Source organism: Urocampus carinirostris, chromosome 6 (assembly GCF_059441175.1).
Source record: "Urocampus carinirostris isolate Australia breed hairy pipefish chromosome 6, RoL_Ucar_1.0, whole genome shotgun sequence".
Taxonomy (NCBI): Eukaryota; Metazoa; Chordata; class Actinopteri; order Syngnathiformes; family Syngnathidae; genus Urocampus; species Urocampus carinirostris.
Window position 1 is genome coordinate 22,511,751 of NC_142354.1, and position 14,717 is coordinate 22,526,467.

A 14,717-nucleotide genomic window follows, 5' to 3' on the forward strand; every position below is an offset into this window, starting at 1 on the left:
TAATATCGATCTCCAGTGTCGTTCCCGACTATTTTGTTCTGTTTGATATCGATCTCCAGTGTCTGGTAGCGTTCCCGTCTAGTTTGTCCTGTTTAATTTCGATCTCCAGTGTCTGGTATCGTTTCCGTCTATCTCGTCCTGCTTGTTATCGGACTCCAGTCTCCAGTGCCCGATATCAATCCTGTCTGTCCCGTCCTGTCCGGTATCGACCCCATCTCACGTGGCTCACGTTTAGCATTCCGTACGCTAACGTGTAGCCACTCAGAGCTACCCGGAGCAATCCGGCTTCAACGCCGCTAAACAGAGACACGAAAGCCGGTGGGAATCGGAGAGGAGGCGGACTTGCTAACACGAGGTGGTGTATCCCTGGATTTTCACAAAGAAACGTTTTCCATCTGCCGCAGGAATGTCGAACTTTTGGACTGGCGTGACGTCATCCGCTCCGCTACAAGCACCCCTAGGGCATCATGTTCATCTGTTAATAAACAACGGGGTAGACTGCTGGAAGTGTGAATTTCCCTACGGGGATGAATAAAGTATCCATCTATCTATCTGTCTATCTGTCCGATATCTGCTCGTGCAATTGGTATCAATCTCGTCGGCCTCTGGCTTCTTGTCGTTCCTCGCCAGACTGCTGCCTGACGTCTTCCGCCCAATGATCGCCGAATCACTGGCGTTTGGGTTAACGTGCATGACTGCCCCATTTCCCTTAAAATAAAGCTTGTGTGAGAAACAGCACGCATCTCGGTCCTCCTCCTGTTACGTTTCTTGACAGAGGACTGGATTTGCAAATGATAAAGTGGAAATATCATAAACTTTGAACAGATTGCCAGTCAGTCACAACTGTGTACAATTTCACGTAAATCAGTTCAGCTGTTTCGGGGGCAATAAGTCACATAAGTATACACACACACACACACACACACACACACAAATGGCGATTTATGAAGTAGTTTATTAAATAACAATAACAGGAGTAATACAAGAGGTTTGACAGTACTTTATCCAATAACTACAATGTACTCACGATGTTTCAACTTTGTCATTCACAAATCCAACAAAGTCCTCAGTTTATACATTCAAAATGAACAGTAGTGAAAGGTATCTATAAAACAGGCTACAGTTCCCTTTCCGTATCATCTAAGTCCTTGTCCAGTCTCCAAGAGTTCCCTTTATTCATCGAGGAACAACGGATGACAAGTGAACGCAATTTCAGATTCAGATTCAGATATGTCATTCTTGTACACATGTATACAGAACGAAATGTCGATACATCTGACCCGCAGAGTTTCCTTGAATGTACAGATATAAATATGTAGTATTGAGTTGGAGTATTGAAATACTAAATAATATACTAAATAATTATAGCTATGAGTACTATACAGGAGTGCAAAGAGTGCAAGAGGAGCAGCTGAACAGATGTGGAAACTGGGCACTCAGGTAAACAAGTCACTATACAATAACAATAACAATGGAGTACGGTAGTGCAGAGGAGAACAGATGTGCAAAGGAGTGGCTAGGTACAAGAGAACTGCCAGTAGTGCAAGGACAAAAACAAACAAACAAACAGATGTACAGATTAGCAGCTGGGCAGGCTGCTATGTGTGCGATTGACCATTTAACAGTCTAATGGCGAGGGGGACAAAGTTGTTGCAGAACCTGGTGGTCCTGCACTGCACACTGCAGTACCTCTTCCCAGAAGCTAATTTGGTGTGTTACCGTGGAAACCACTAATGACAACAACAGAAATAAACAAGTTTTCACACCTGTGTTGCAATCTGGCCCTATTCTCCACAGTACGGTCATTATGGGGTTGTTGAAAGTGCTATTTAATACAATCAAGAATGAACGTCTGCACTGAATGTCTTAAGAATAGAGCCCTATACATCTCATTTTTTATATAATGAATGATGGCCTTTGGGATTTTGTCATTATTATCAAGTTAATCTTCAAGAGCATTAATGTTTCATTTTGACCCTCAGGCTTGCTATAACTTATACATTTGCTTTTCTATTAATTTAAAAATGAACTTGCAGAGACATGACTCACAAGAAAGTTATACAGTTGCCTAATGCCACTGCTCAAGGGGAATGCAGGCGTTAGAATCATTAAATCCAACATCTTGGCTGATCTTTCAGGCAGGTTGCTATCTGAGGACAAGCAACTGAACGCAAAGGACATTCCGATGTTTCGCAAAGTCTTCTTTTCCGGGACCAGACCGAGTATTAGGACTTTGAGAAGATAGAGCTGGAGAGAAGCAATGCTGTTGAGGACATTTAATACAAAGTTTCAAAATAAAGATGAAATCAGAGTGTACTCAGGACCAATTGGTGGATATACGTTCTCCCACCAAAAGGCGAGCAAGAATGTTTCTGCCACTCTCTTATAGTGAGGAATATTTGCAATAATGAGCCATGCAGCACAAACACACGCGCAGAACTCCCATTACAAGGCAAAAAGAAGAAGTCACTGTACAAGAGATCAGCACAGAGCTTAACCTTCAAGGTTGTAAGATAAGTCAATTTCTTGGGAAGTACACTGATTAGAAAGAATACATTCATCAAGTAAATACTTCATCAAAATATGTGGATACATATGATATGCATTCATGACAACCAAATGAAAAATATGATAATCAAAGTAATAATGTTATGATTAAGTAATAAAACTTAGATATTTGAAAAACTCTTGGGATAGTGAAGACATACTCAGTGACCTACTTTAAACATCTAACGCAACCCTGAAATGTCTTTTAGTTTGTAGGGGACACCTCAAACTCCGCACCCAACCGTTGAAAGGACAGTGTGCATTATTTGACCACTAGATGTCGCTTTATTGTATCGGGCAATTAACATGATCTTTTTTCTCTTGTGGATAGTCAAGCTCTCTTATTGCAGACTGTAAAATCAATCAATTGTTTTCCCTTCTGTCGATTTTGTTTAAACAATGCGGCTCACGAATCACAAAGTTTGCTCTGCCCTGTCTCCTTCAACCCTTGTTGTGTATTGAGTGCACTGGTAATTCCATCTTTAACCAAAAGACGGTGGCACAAAAACCTTATTTTGAGTCTGTTTCTGAAAGTGGACTTCTAAACAGGGAGAGCTAACTGTGAGCAAATCCTTATTTTTGCTGGAGATTACAATCATCTGCTGTGCTCTAGTGCTTGAGGGGAAAGACAGCAAATATTTTTCTAAAACCGACTCTGTTCCTCTGTACACACATTTTGTACCTGTGAAAAAGCCAACTGTTCCTCGATGGGAAATTCCAATTTTCTAAGTGACTCCACAGGCCCAGACACGCAGCAGACAACACAACACTCCACGAAAGGCGTCTGCATCCTTAGCCTACTCATCTGTAGAAATAGTCAGGTCATGTCAAGTACTGCGTGCGATGTTTTCCTCAGCTCTTCACTTCAAAGCTGTCTAAGGGTTTTTTTTATTTGCCACCTGCCTTCAGCATGTAAACAACCCAAAATGAGGAGACATACATAATAACAGCATTTGGTTAAAGGGAATTTCCTGGAAACTGCGTTTCATGCACAACACTAACGACACCAGTGTGATGAGGCTCATGTCTGGTAAGGCACAGTCACATTTACAAATAAATGAAGATACATCTTCTTCATCATTTAAGCAGAGCAAGAAAGCAATATATATACTGTTGAATACAAATAAATGTTTTGCTGTCCTACATTAAATTAAGTCTATGCACTGCAACTTTTGATTAAAAGCATTCATAGATCGGTGATCCTCCATCATGGAGAAAAGGCGATGCAACGAAAAAACAATTTCTGGATACAATGACTTGCTGTTAGCCTGCTAATGTTGTAGAAATTGGAGGTCCGATAATCGAGAGAAAGTCTTCTCATAAGTGGATAAAAGAAATAGACAGGAGCCAGTCTCGTTACGGAGGGAGATTGTCACTTTATTGATGCGTCAATAAAGATCTCACAGAGCTAGGAACATGACAATGTATTTAAAGCTGGTAGTGACGATTAGGCTTCGATTGAGTACACCCCAAAAGGCGGTCCTGTATCACGTATGAGTACGTGACCAGTCCCGTGTACGCCGTATGAGTACGTGACCGTTCCTTGCACGCCGTCTGGCAACGGTATCTTCAAGGTAAACTCTAATCGTCTGGTAACGGTATCTTCAACCGAGGTCACCCTGACCTTTTCCCACAAGCAAGTAATGTATTGTAAGTTAATGTAGACATGTATGCAAATCTATTTCTATATATGCAAGTGCAAATGCTTTTGAGGATTTGCCACAACATAATCCCCCCTTTTTTTTTTTTTTCCTTTGAATGGAAATTAAAATTGAAAAGGAATACAGAGTAGTGGCAAATTATTACCAATCATAGATATCAATACAGGACAGAGTTTACGCGAATCGAAAATAAAATAAAATTCTGGCGGTCAGCCTGCTGTGATTACTCTAACTTTCATTGTTCATGTTTCATTAAATAAAAAAGAAAAAACCCCTAACACTCCAAACATCTGACCCATGCACTAACCCCCCCTTCATTTATCTTTATCCGTACATACTGTATTATACACGTGGACCGTCGACGGTTGATCGGTACGTGATAAAGGTAAATGAATAATTAAACTGATAAGTGATAACAAATTTTGGTAACAGTCGTCGATACATTTCAAGATGCGTGCATGACTGGATAGTGATACAGCATATACATCGGCCTTTGGCCTGACCCCTGTGAACAATTTGAAGACCATGCACTGTCGTATTCGTTAACGGGTGTCGTGAAGTCAGATGTTGGAGTGAGTGTTATCCCAGCAGGCATCACGCTCAGTTTCCATGCAGCCAAAAACCCGGAAGCGACGATGACCATCCCAGGCAGCAGCTTGTTCCCCGGCAGTGTGACATACCAACAAAAGAATCACAATTAGAAACCAATATATTTGTTGCTGTTATTCCTAGTGCTATACAGTGTGTTGCGTGTTTAACAATAGTGCCAATTGATATCGTATTCAGTTCAGATCATCATATGTGTCTCTTTCCGCAGATGCTCCATTATTTAATGTAATGTAGACTGACTATTAACGTTGCCAAATAAAATTCAAGGTTCTGAATTCAGTTGAGTCATCTGTTCTCCCTCACTAAGGAATAGGCTTGGATATTTAATCACTAACTGTGCTCATTGAGCTTCTTGCCACCCTAGTATTAGCCACTACTGTCATTTGTTCTCCAAAAGTCTTAAGAATTACCCTTTAAGAATAGGTATGGCACAGAAACACAACAAATACATAATTATTACAATAGTTAGTACGAAAATTTCCCCCTTTGCTAACATACTACCCCAGTACCAATCAAGAGATACTGTCCTTTTCAGTATTTACTGTCACTTCATCGCTCAACTCACTGACATAACAGTCAGTGCTTTTGTGAAGCTTCCTGCTTCGGATGAATTTAAAGGTATATACGTACAGCCTTCCTCCTTTATCATATGACACACCTATACTGGCTAAAAGAAAATCGAAGGCCTGATGATTCTGCCAGGCCATCCTAGACGTCTCATGTAATTGCTCTCCTACTGCACTAAAGGCCTCGTTAATGTAATTAATAAACGTTGTTGGTCGTAATAAATGTAGTTAATCCATTTTGCGTTCTTATTCTGAGTTATCCAGATAAACACCGATCCTAATCCAGACCTAATTTCATTGCTAGCTATAAATTACTCTGGAACTACTCTCGGTTGTCCGATGTTATTTAGCCATACCCGTCCACATACATATGTTTTCTTTACTCCGGCCAATTGTCAACAAAGATATTTCATTTAATTGCTTTTTCCCCTTTTCACTTCTTCCTTTACCACTTGTATATCCCTCTCTTCTCTTATCCTCAACGCCTACTTTCTTTTCGCCTTTTTACTTCTTCCTTTGCTAACTCTTATCTTTCTGTATTTGTAACTTCCTTACTTGCTTTGCCAACTATCCATTTTCTACATAACTTTACCTTCTCCTACGCCCTCTAACACATGCTTTTTAGCCCACTAGTGTAATGGGTAATTGACATATAACCATCTCACTTAATCTTTCAATCTATTTATTTATTTTTCCCAAACCAATTAAATCTATATTCTAGCTTCACCTACTTCATTTGAAAACGACGTGCATTGATCTACAACGATTCATCTTACTCATTTGTATTCCATTCAATGAATATTTCCTCCATATTCAATGAAAAAAAGTATTTACTCACGCTTTTCCACTATTCTCGTACAACAATGCTTTACATTCTCAAATTACTCCATTTAATTCACTCAATTGGATTTTTCCTCATCTTCACATTCCTTTATTTTCCAATTTTTAACTGAAAACGAAACATTTTTATTCATTTTCTGTCACTATTCCACCTTTCTATGGTGTGGTTCTGGCATTACCTCTATGAATCTGAAATAACTCAACATAATTTTTCCAAACTTACCACTCCTAAATTTATCGTTTTCCAATTGAAAAAACAGAAAAAATTTGGACCGTAAAAAATATTTATTGGAACCCCTTAGGCCCCTATGCGTTATGTAGTACACCCTTAGCGTCAAACACTGATTTCCCAAAAAACGAACATTTTCGATTCCTGACGCGATGTGCTCTAGGTTCCACCCAAAAACAATATTTTTAAACGGTCTTACTGTTGATAACAAAACGTTTCTGTCGTTGCATTGTGCACCTAAATTCGCATCCTTTTACTTTGTTAAAAACGCACGCGCTGTCGTCCGCGGCAATTTTCCTTCGTATTTTTCTATTTTTTCTTTTCAGTTACGTGGGCCGCTTAAACGCTAGTACAAACAAACATATAAGACAAAGAAAAAAGAGAATACAGGAAAGGATACAAACATTTACACACTGAACAAACATAAAACATATGACAAGACAAATGGCCCACAAAAATTAAGTTACTTAGTCAAATTAAGTCAGTGCACATTGAGACCATGCGCCTACACAACTACCGAGTTAGGGTTACGGTTTTCCTCTTCTACACAATTTCCCGAATTTTACGTACTGGCCGTGCACTCATTTTAGGCTGTCGGCGTTGTAACCTCACTCTTTAGTGCTGTCGCCGTGGGCTTAGGTTTTTCTGGACTTTTGGTGTGTCGGAACCTTTCTTGCCTGTATCGTCACATTAAGGTTTAGCCCATTATTATTATTTAGTATTATTATTAACTTTAGTCTGTACTGTCGTTAACATATTTGGTTTCTGGTAGGCCGTCGGCACTCCGACTGGTTGCACGTTTATCTTTCGTCTGACTCATCCCATGATACCCGGAATTTCAGTAATTCAAACTTGTCTTCTATCGCGAATTGCACTATTCATACACGTCCTTCTACCCAATCAAGGAAGCAAGGTTTAGGGCGCTTTGAGGAGAGGGATGACTGAGAATGGGCGCCAAGAGTGGACTGAGAGTGTGATCGTGGCTACTGTGTCGTGCCGTGCAGAGTCGATTCAGTTTTATTAAGACGACAGCAGTGTGTGTGTGTGTGTGTGTGTGTGTGTGTGTGTCGTCGTATCGATACTAATAACTACAAGGAGTGGAATGGAACTATGACGACTATAACATGAAACCAAACGAGACGTCACGCTCTATAGAGAATTTACCAACCTATTTCATCATCGCCTACAATCAGCTTAAAAGCTTAAAATTTTTCCAACATTCTGCTTCTTAAAAGAACCTAAAAAAAAATCAGTCATTAAAAGCGCAATTAACCACCAGTCTATCGTCCCAAAAACAATTGTTTTAAGTCAATGGTGGGCAAACTTTTGTCGTCACGGCCTAGGGACACATCCAGTGTTTCTCATTTACAATTATGATGTTGTATTTCATTATATTTAATTCCTGTTTATTTACTTTGTGTAAGCTTTGCACATCAAACTGAAATATTAGCGTTTGTTAGTATTAATGCTGTTGTAGTTTTGTAGCAGTATTCTTGCAGAATTTCTGTAGTTGGTCTTTTTAGAATTATAGCCGTACCATATACTATGTCCTATTTTTCAAGCTCTATATTCCGTTTTCTAGTAATTTCATAAAATTTCTGCAGTAGGATTTAAATTATTGTAACCTTTTGCCATCTCATCTCTTGTTCTATTTTGGTTTACTGCACATGAATGGCTGGATTAAACCCTAGAGGTTTAATTCAGACCCAATTGTGGAAAAATGTATCTGATAATGTTACTTCCGGCGCCGTCACGAATGGCAGCCGCTCCAGCAGCTTCCGTGTTATTTTCGCTACCTTTGTGATTTATTTATTTGTTTATTTATTTTGCTTACTTCATCAGTGCCTTGCAACACTTGGATTACTTTCTAACTCCACCCAGCAGAGTCAAGGCCCACATTAAACAACACCACCTACATTGGACATTACCGAATCTTATTGCATTATGTGTTCTGTGTAGCACTGTTTAGTAACTCTATATAACATGCTAAAGTGGGCATTTGCACATCACACTGGGTATTTGTATATTGTATTCTTTTGGCTTTATTATTTTACTGTTCCCGGCTCAGGGATGCTGCTGGAAATGTGAATTTCCCTCAGGGGATGAATAAAGTATCTATCTATCTATCTGATTAATCCGTTCACCCCTGTGCTCAGCATCTTTTTCTATAATAAAATTTTATGTATTGCGTGGTACGTATCTTCTTATTCTAAAGCAAAAATACTGTTGTATGTTTTGCACAATGCTGACAACTTTTTTGGGACTACAATGACTATTTTTCACCAAATGCATATTTACACAGACCTCAACTGTATGTAACATTTTAAATGCACATTCTTGTGTACATATTGTATTAATTATAACTATAACCTTATCTTTTCCGTTCCTTTACCTAACTTTGAAGATGGAGTGTCATGCCAAATTTAATTGTCAGTTACAATGTGTGAACCCGTTTTGTAACTATGTCCGTAAAGTTATATTCCTCCTTATCATAAATGATGCGCATATATGTAGTGCCTTCCAATACCCTGAGGAACTCCAAAAACACCACATAATGTGTTGTTTTTCATACTTTCGTCGCAAGTTTTTTCATACCCAATTTTCAGCAAATTATCCTTATTTAAATAACTTATGTTGTACGTTTGTCTTAGTGTTTCCTTTTCCTTTTCTTTCAGAATTAAAGCAAAACAATATACTAGGTTAACTTTTTGTGGAATTCAGGGGCACTTAGAGTCTCGTTAAGTTTTATCGTGCTTACGTACTGAGATGTTTTAGTGCAAACAGGCGGCCCGCTAAGGGATTGAATCCGCGACCTTGGCGTTATCAGCACCAGGGGGGATTGAATCCGGCCCGCGACAACACTTAGTGAAGCGCAAGAGAAAAACAAGCTGTAGGCTGAAATATGTCAACTTGATGTGGCTCTCACAAACGCTGTATTTGTACATTCTCTCTCTCTCTCTTTCGTCCCTTTTTCTCTCAACCATTATCTCTCTTCCACTCCCCTCGTCTCTCTTTTCCACTCAGTCTTTTTACTTTATTCTCTTTTACTCTTCCTATTTTTCCATGGATTTCTGTCTTTCTCTTTCTCCTTCTCTCTCTCTCTTTCGTCCCTAATGTACTAGTCCGGCCTCCGTGAGAATGTTTGTTCTTTAGTGTGGCCCCTGAGTTAAAACGAGTTTGACACCCCTGTTTTAGTGAATTTTCATTGGACAAAACGGCTTTTTCCTCAATTTATTGAAGAGAGCCCTCTCATAAATGCTTTTCTTGCACTTAACTCGGTATTTAGTTCTGTAGTTACTCATTTTTAATTGATGTAGTGTACTATGTCTTTGTTTTAAAGTACTATATTGAATCGTTAGTTTTGTGATACTGTTTAGTATACTTCTAGGGGCATTTCTCTATTACCGTATTACTGTCGTAGTATTTCTACGGTACTTTCCTTCAGCGATTTTAATTTTTACCGTGTAACGTTTTGAGTGTTGAGTGACTTAAAATTCGACTGACTCCTGCCGTCACTTATGAGTGCTAAGGGTCATTTTGTCTGTCATTTTGTCCCAAAATGAAAATGTTAAAAATCCCTACAACTGAAGATATTTACGTATTTACTTTTAGCACGGGCGCTGTGCAATGGAGCAAAATGCGCATGTCCTGTTTATAGTCCTTAACACTTACCTAATCAAAACTTTTGAGTTTCTTTGCTACAGCTTCTGGATAAAACTTTCGTTGTCGGTTAAGGTTTTTTCCTGCGAGTTTTTATTAGAAATGTCTTGATAGTGAACCTAAATCGTTTAATTAGCTTTTTTATAAAGTATTTAGCAATTTATATCCAAAACAGGGATTGCTGGTGTGACTACGCGATTGTAAACTGGAGTTACTGGAGTTTTCCATAACATAACATGAGCATCACCTAGAGGCAGTGAAAAATAGTGCTTATGTGGGTGCTGTGACCCCCCTTTATTATCCTGTTAAGCACTTTTATTTTGGTTGCACTCCACAGTGCAAAGACTTCTTGCGGTCAATTTATACACACTGTCCCTTTAAAAAATTTCGAGTGCATGTCTCTTATGAAACCATATTCTAAAAATTATATTTTACACATTTTCGTCACATCTCACATTTTTCTTTTTTCCTGTAATGTTTTTGATTTTGGTACTTTAGAGCTTATCTACCTCAGGGCCAGTGAGCCCTTCATGAGGTGAAGTGTACTTGTACTTTCCAAATCACCAACCGTTTTGGCATGTTATACAGTAGTGTCACACTTAACCGGGTCGCTGTCTCTAGGATGCGTCATGGTCGTCAGCGTCGCTTTTCGGATCTCCGGTTGCACTTTCGGAACCGCAATTTCCATTCGCCGCTGCGATTTCTCGAGCTCTGCTCCTAGTAACAATCATATCAGACAATTTATTATCACACACAGCTTTGTTATCCACATCTTGTTTTCCTAATTTGAACGTCACTGTCCTGTTGATCTTGCTTGGTCTCGTTGACGGTGGCAGCAGGGGTCAGCAATAAATGATTGGTGAAAAATTAATGCCATTAATTGCGAAAAATTAATGGAATGGTTGCTTAAATTCATAAATCCATTTATTGCAAAATTTAAATAATTAGCAACTATTGCGAGTTTGCGACCCATTAATTGCGAAATTATTCGGGTTTTTTGTTAGTCGATTGCGTCAACAAACGTGCAAATTCTCTCGCCGCGCGAGCATTTCGTATGCGGTCAAGGGCACATACACGCACAATCGGGACAGTGCATGTATACGCGTAAGCTACCGTGTTTCCCCCATTATAAGGCCCAGCTTTTTATGAGAAATGAAATTCAACCTTGTCAACAAATTGCCTAGAAGCCCAACTTTTTTTGTTTTCTAACAACCGCTTCTGGGACAGCGAATTTGTTTCCCACATCGTTTCATCTAATGAAAATCTCTAACATTTTCACTATATCCGATGTTTCTATGTTGTACACATTTTGTTCATAAATGAATGTGTAATAAATAGCAAAACCTCTTATTACTAAGGTGTCTTACTGCGCATGATAATGTTGGCGTGAATGTTCTATCATTCACTGTTCATCTAACCTCAGTTAGTGTTCCGACAATTCGCATATTAATTTAGGAGGAATCGACAAATTATTATAAAACAAGCCCCAACATGACGGTAGCTGATGTGATCACCAATAACTCAGAAGATATTTCTTGTACTAAAAGTAAAGATTAAAGGACCAGTTTGTTCGACCATATTGACACGGCTAGTATACCATTAAATTACCAATTAATGGCTAGAAATCCAATAAATACCCATCAATTGGCCTTGCCGCAAAAAAAATTAATTTTAATTTTTTCGCACTTAAATATTATTTTTCTTCCAAAAATCAATTAATGATGACCCCTGGGTGGCAGCGTGAGCCCTCGACCTGGACTGCGGCCAGCGTTGCCCACACGACGGTGTACGGTCCCTCACGCCTCGGATGGTTCCTCTTTCGTCGACCTTGATGTACACGAGATCCCCTGGGACGTCTTTTCAAATGGTTGTTCGACCTTGGACTCCTGTCTCTTAACCAGCTAGTAGATGACAGCCGTCAATTGTCACATTCAGTCTCTCAGTTCAGTTTGTAGTGTTTTGTAGTTGCTCAAGTGGCCCAGATGCGGTGCCGGTCTGCCTGTTACAGGGATATGATTCGACCAAAGTGAAATTACCTGAAAATTAGGTGGGGGACTGGGGGGCGCGGGCCCCCAACTGGGTCCAGGGCAGTGCCCCGGTGGGGGGACTAGTGGGGCGAAGTCCCCCCCCGAAGCTCATGGGTTTTCCGTGTTTTTAAAGTACTTTCAATGCATTCAGATGACAAAGAAATAGACAAAACAACAACATCAATTTTCAATGTAGTTCGAACTATCCCCTAGAAAATTACAGTTTAAGTCAACTCAAAATCAGTCACATTAAAAAACATTGGATTACCTTTGCTTTTAAAAACTATCACTGAGAATATCATAATATCTAACTCATGCGATTACTAAGTTAACACATAAATCATGTTGAAGAGTTCAAATTTCATGAACAAATAATTGTATCATGACCAAATGAAAAGTAACTCATTAGAACATACCTCTAATGTCTTTGTTATGGCAGAAGAGTCTATCTATAAATGAAAGTACTGTAGTGGGTTGTACCTAATTCACCCATGGAACCATTGTTTAATGTGTAGTTTTTGTAAGATGCCCTTCACAACCTTTAGAACAAACAAATTTATCTGATATAAAGTCAAAGGTATTTCCCTGTTACCTATTCTCCTTTCCTCTGGAGACACAATCACCGATTTCCTGGAAAGCAGATTCAAAATACAATTTTAGCAGTATTTCTGTGTTAAAAATAAAATAATTCACAATCCAAACGTATCAATATTCCTCAGATTTGTAAACACTACGTCAATCAACAAGATTCTAGCGTGATTCAAAGCAGATTTGTGTTGTTAGTTATCACCGCCCTGTCGACGGCCTTGGCCGTCTGGCTCAGTCCATTGTGACGTTCACTCGCAGTCTGCCGCCGGAATGTTTTCGTGAGCTTATCAGTACCAGACTGACCTTGGTGCTCAGCTGTCTACCTCTTTCTCCTCGTAACTGGCTGCAATCAGCACTGTTTGAGGACAGCCTGGACGTGCTCCAGTGTCCCCACGACCCTTCTGTAGACAAGCGGCCAGACAATGGATTAGTGAACGTCTTTGTTTGTTCTTTGCTCGTTTTTCTGTCCATCTTCGGCCCTTTCAACGATCGTCTGACTTCCAAATCCTGTTAAATCGGTCATGTTTACAAACTCGGATGTTTAGTCTAGGTTAAATGACTGAATGAATGAATGAAGACATCACCTTAGCAATTAAATTCTTAAATTTTTCATGGTCTTCCTCAAGATCAAGTAATCTGCTCTTCATTGTATTTTGAAAAAGCTTGCCAAATTGTCCTCAATTTACCCAAACTATACTTATTACGTTTATCGGAACAAGATCTCACAAACCAAAAGGCCACACGCAAACGGAGCACTTGACTTGACGAATTAAGTAATCCCTCCATTTTTTTTATTTTTATGACACCACTTAACATAACGTTACATAAAGTAAAGGGAAAACAATACACACGGTCGAGCTCAACTCACACGGAGATAGACAGAGTGGTGGGGGTAAGGAGGGGGGTAAACAACAAAAAACAAAAAACAAAAAAGACAAAAAGAACCAACGGTTTGCGCTAATAACCCACAAAAACCAAGAAGCAGTCACTCCATCATTCATCCATGCATCCATAACTCCACACCCAACGCCAAACAAAACAAAAACAAAAAAGACAAAAACACAAAGGTTCTCCTCCGCACAGCGTCGTCCTCGCCCTTAAACAGTTAACTATAAATCACCCGCGTAAGCAAGCGATGTTATCTGCCATTGAAATAAAAATCACTCAGCGAAGCCCACGACCCTGAGATTAAGAGTCTCATGCTCTACCGACTGAGCTAGCCGGGCGGGGGAGAACACACATCCACAGACAGAAAGACACACGCACAATTCTCGCTAGCTGGCACACACCAACATTCCCGAATGAGACATCTCCCACACTTAAAACATGTCATCAATTCCCACACATTCTTTGTATCGCCTGTTCTATGCGAAAGTATTTTAATAATAAAACATCGATTACTGCTCATTTTTTAACGTCGGTCTAATAAAATCAGATTTTAGAAAATGGCGATCTCCCACGCACCACACTTTTTATTAAGTCAAGGTTACATGTCCGACTCCCAAATCATAAATCCACTAGGGAAACAAATAAATATTTCCCGTATTAACAATATATAAATCGTCTATTTTGAACTGCCACTAGCAAATGACGACGTCTTATCACAGCTTTACACAGATCTCAAGACAATCATAAATAAACAAATACCGACGCCGCTGCACCATTTTATCCAGGTTTTCAGGCAGCCCATGTCCCAAAACAGACAGGATTCTTTGAGCTCAGAACTCCCGTCGGACATAAAAATCTCAACTCAGTCTATATATCTCATCCGTCCGAACTTTGGCCTGACTACAGACGGAAAATCCCACGTGCACGAATTTTCATAATTTAGCTCCGACGTCACAGGCTCCTGTCCACCCACGAATCTCGACAAGCAAATTGAAACAAGGAGAGAATAAAAAAAATCTTCCTTACCTCAACCGCTCATTCGAGACCGTCCCACTGAGAAGTCTTTTCCCTTTTCTTTTTTTATTTAATTAGTGCCAATCCA

At 39.5% G+C, this 14,717-nt stretch overlaps 1 long non-coding RNA gene across 1 annotated transcript in view; it reads right to left on the bottom strand.

Moving 5' to 3' along the window:
- LOC148364187 (uncharacterized) overlaps positions 1-12,594 on the bottom strand; it is a 308,472-nt gene extending 295,878 nt beyond the window's left edge. Inside the window, exon 1 of the long non-coding RNA XR_015850731.1 lies at positions 10,717-12,594. This is a non-coding gene — a long non-coding RNA (uncharacterized LOC148364187). The remainder of the gene's footprint in view (positions 1-10,716) is intronic.
- Between the last annotated feature and the right edge of the window lie 2,123 nt (positions 12,595-14,717).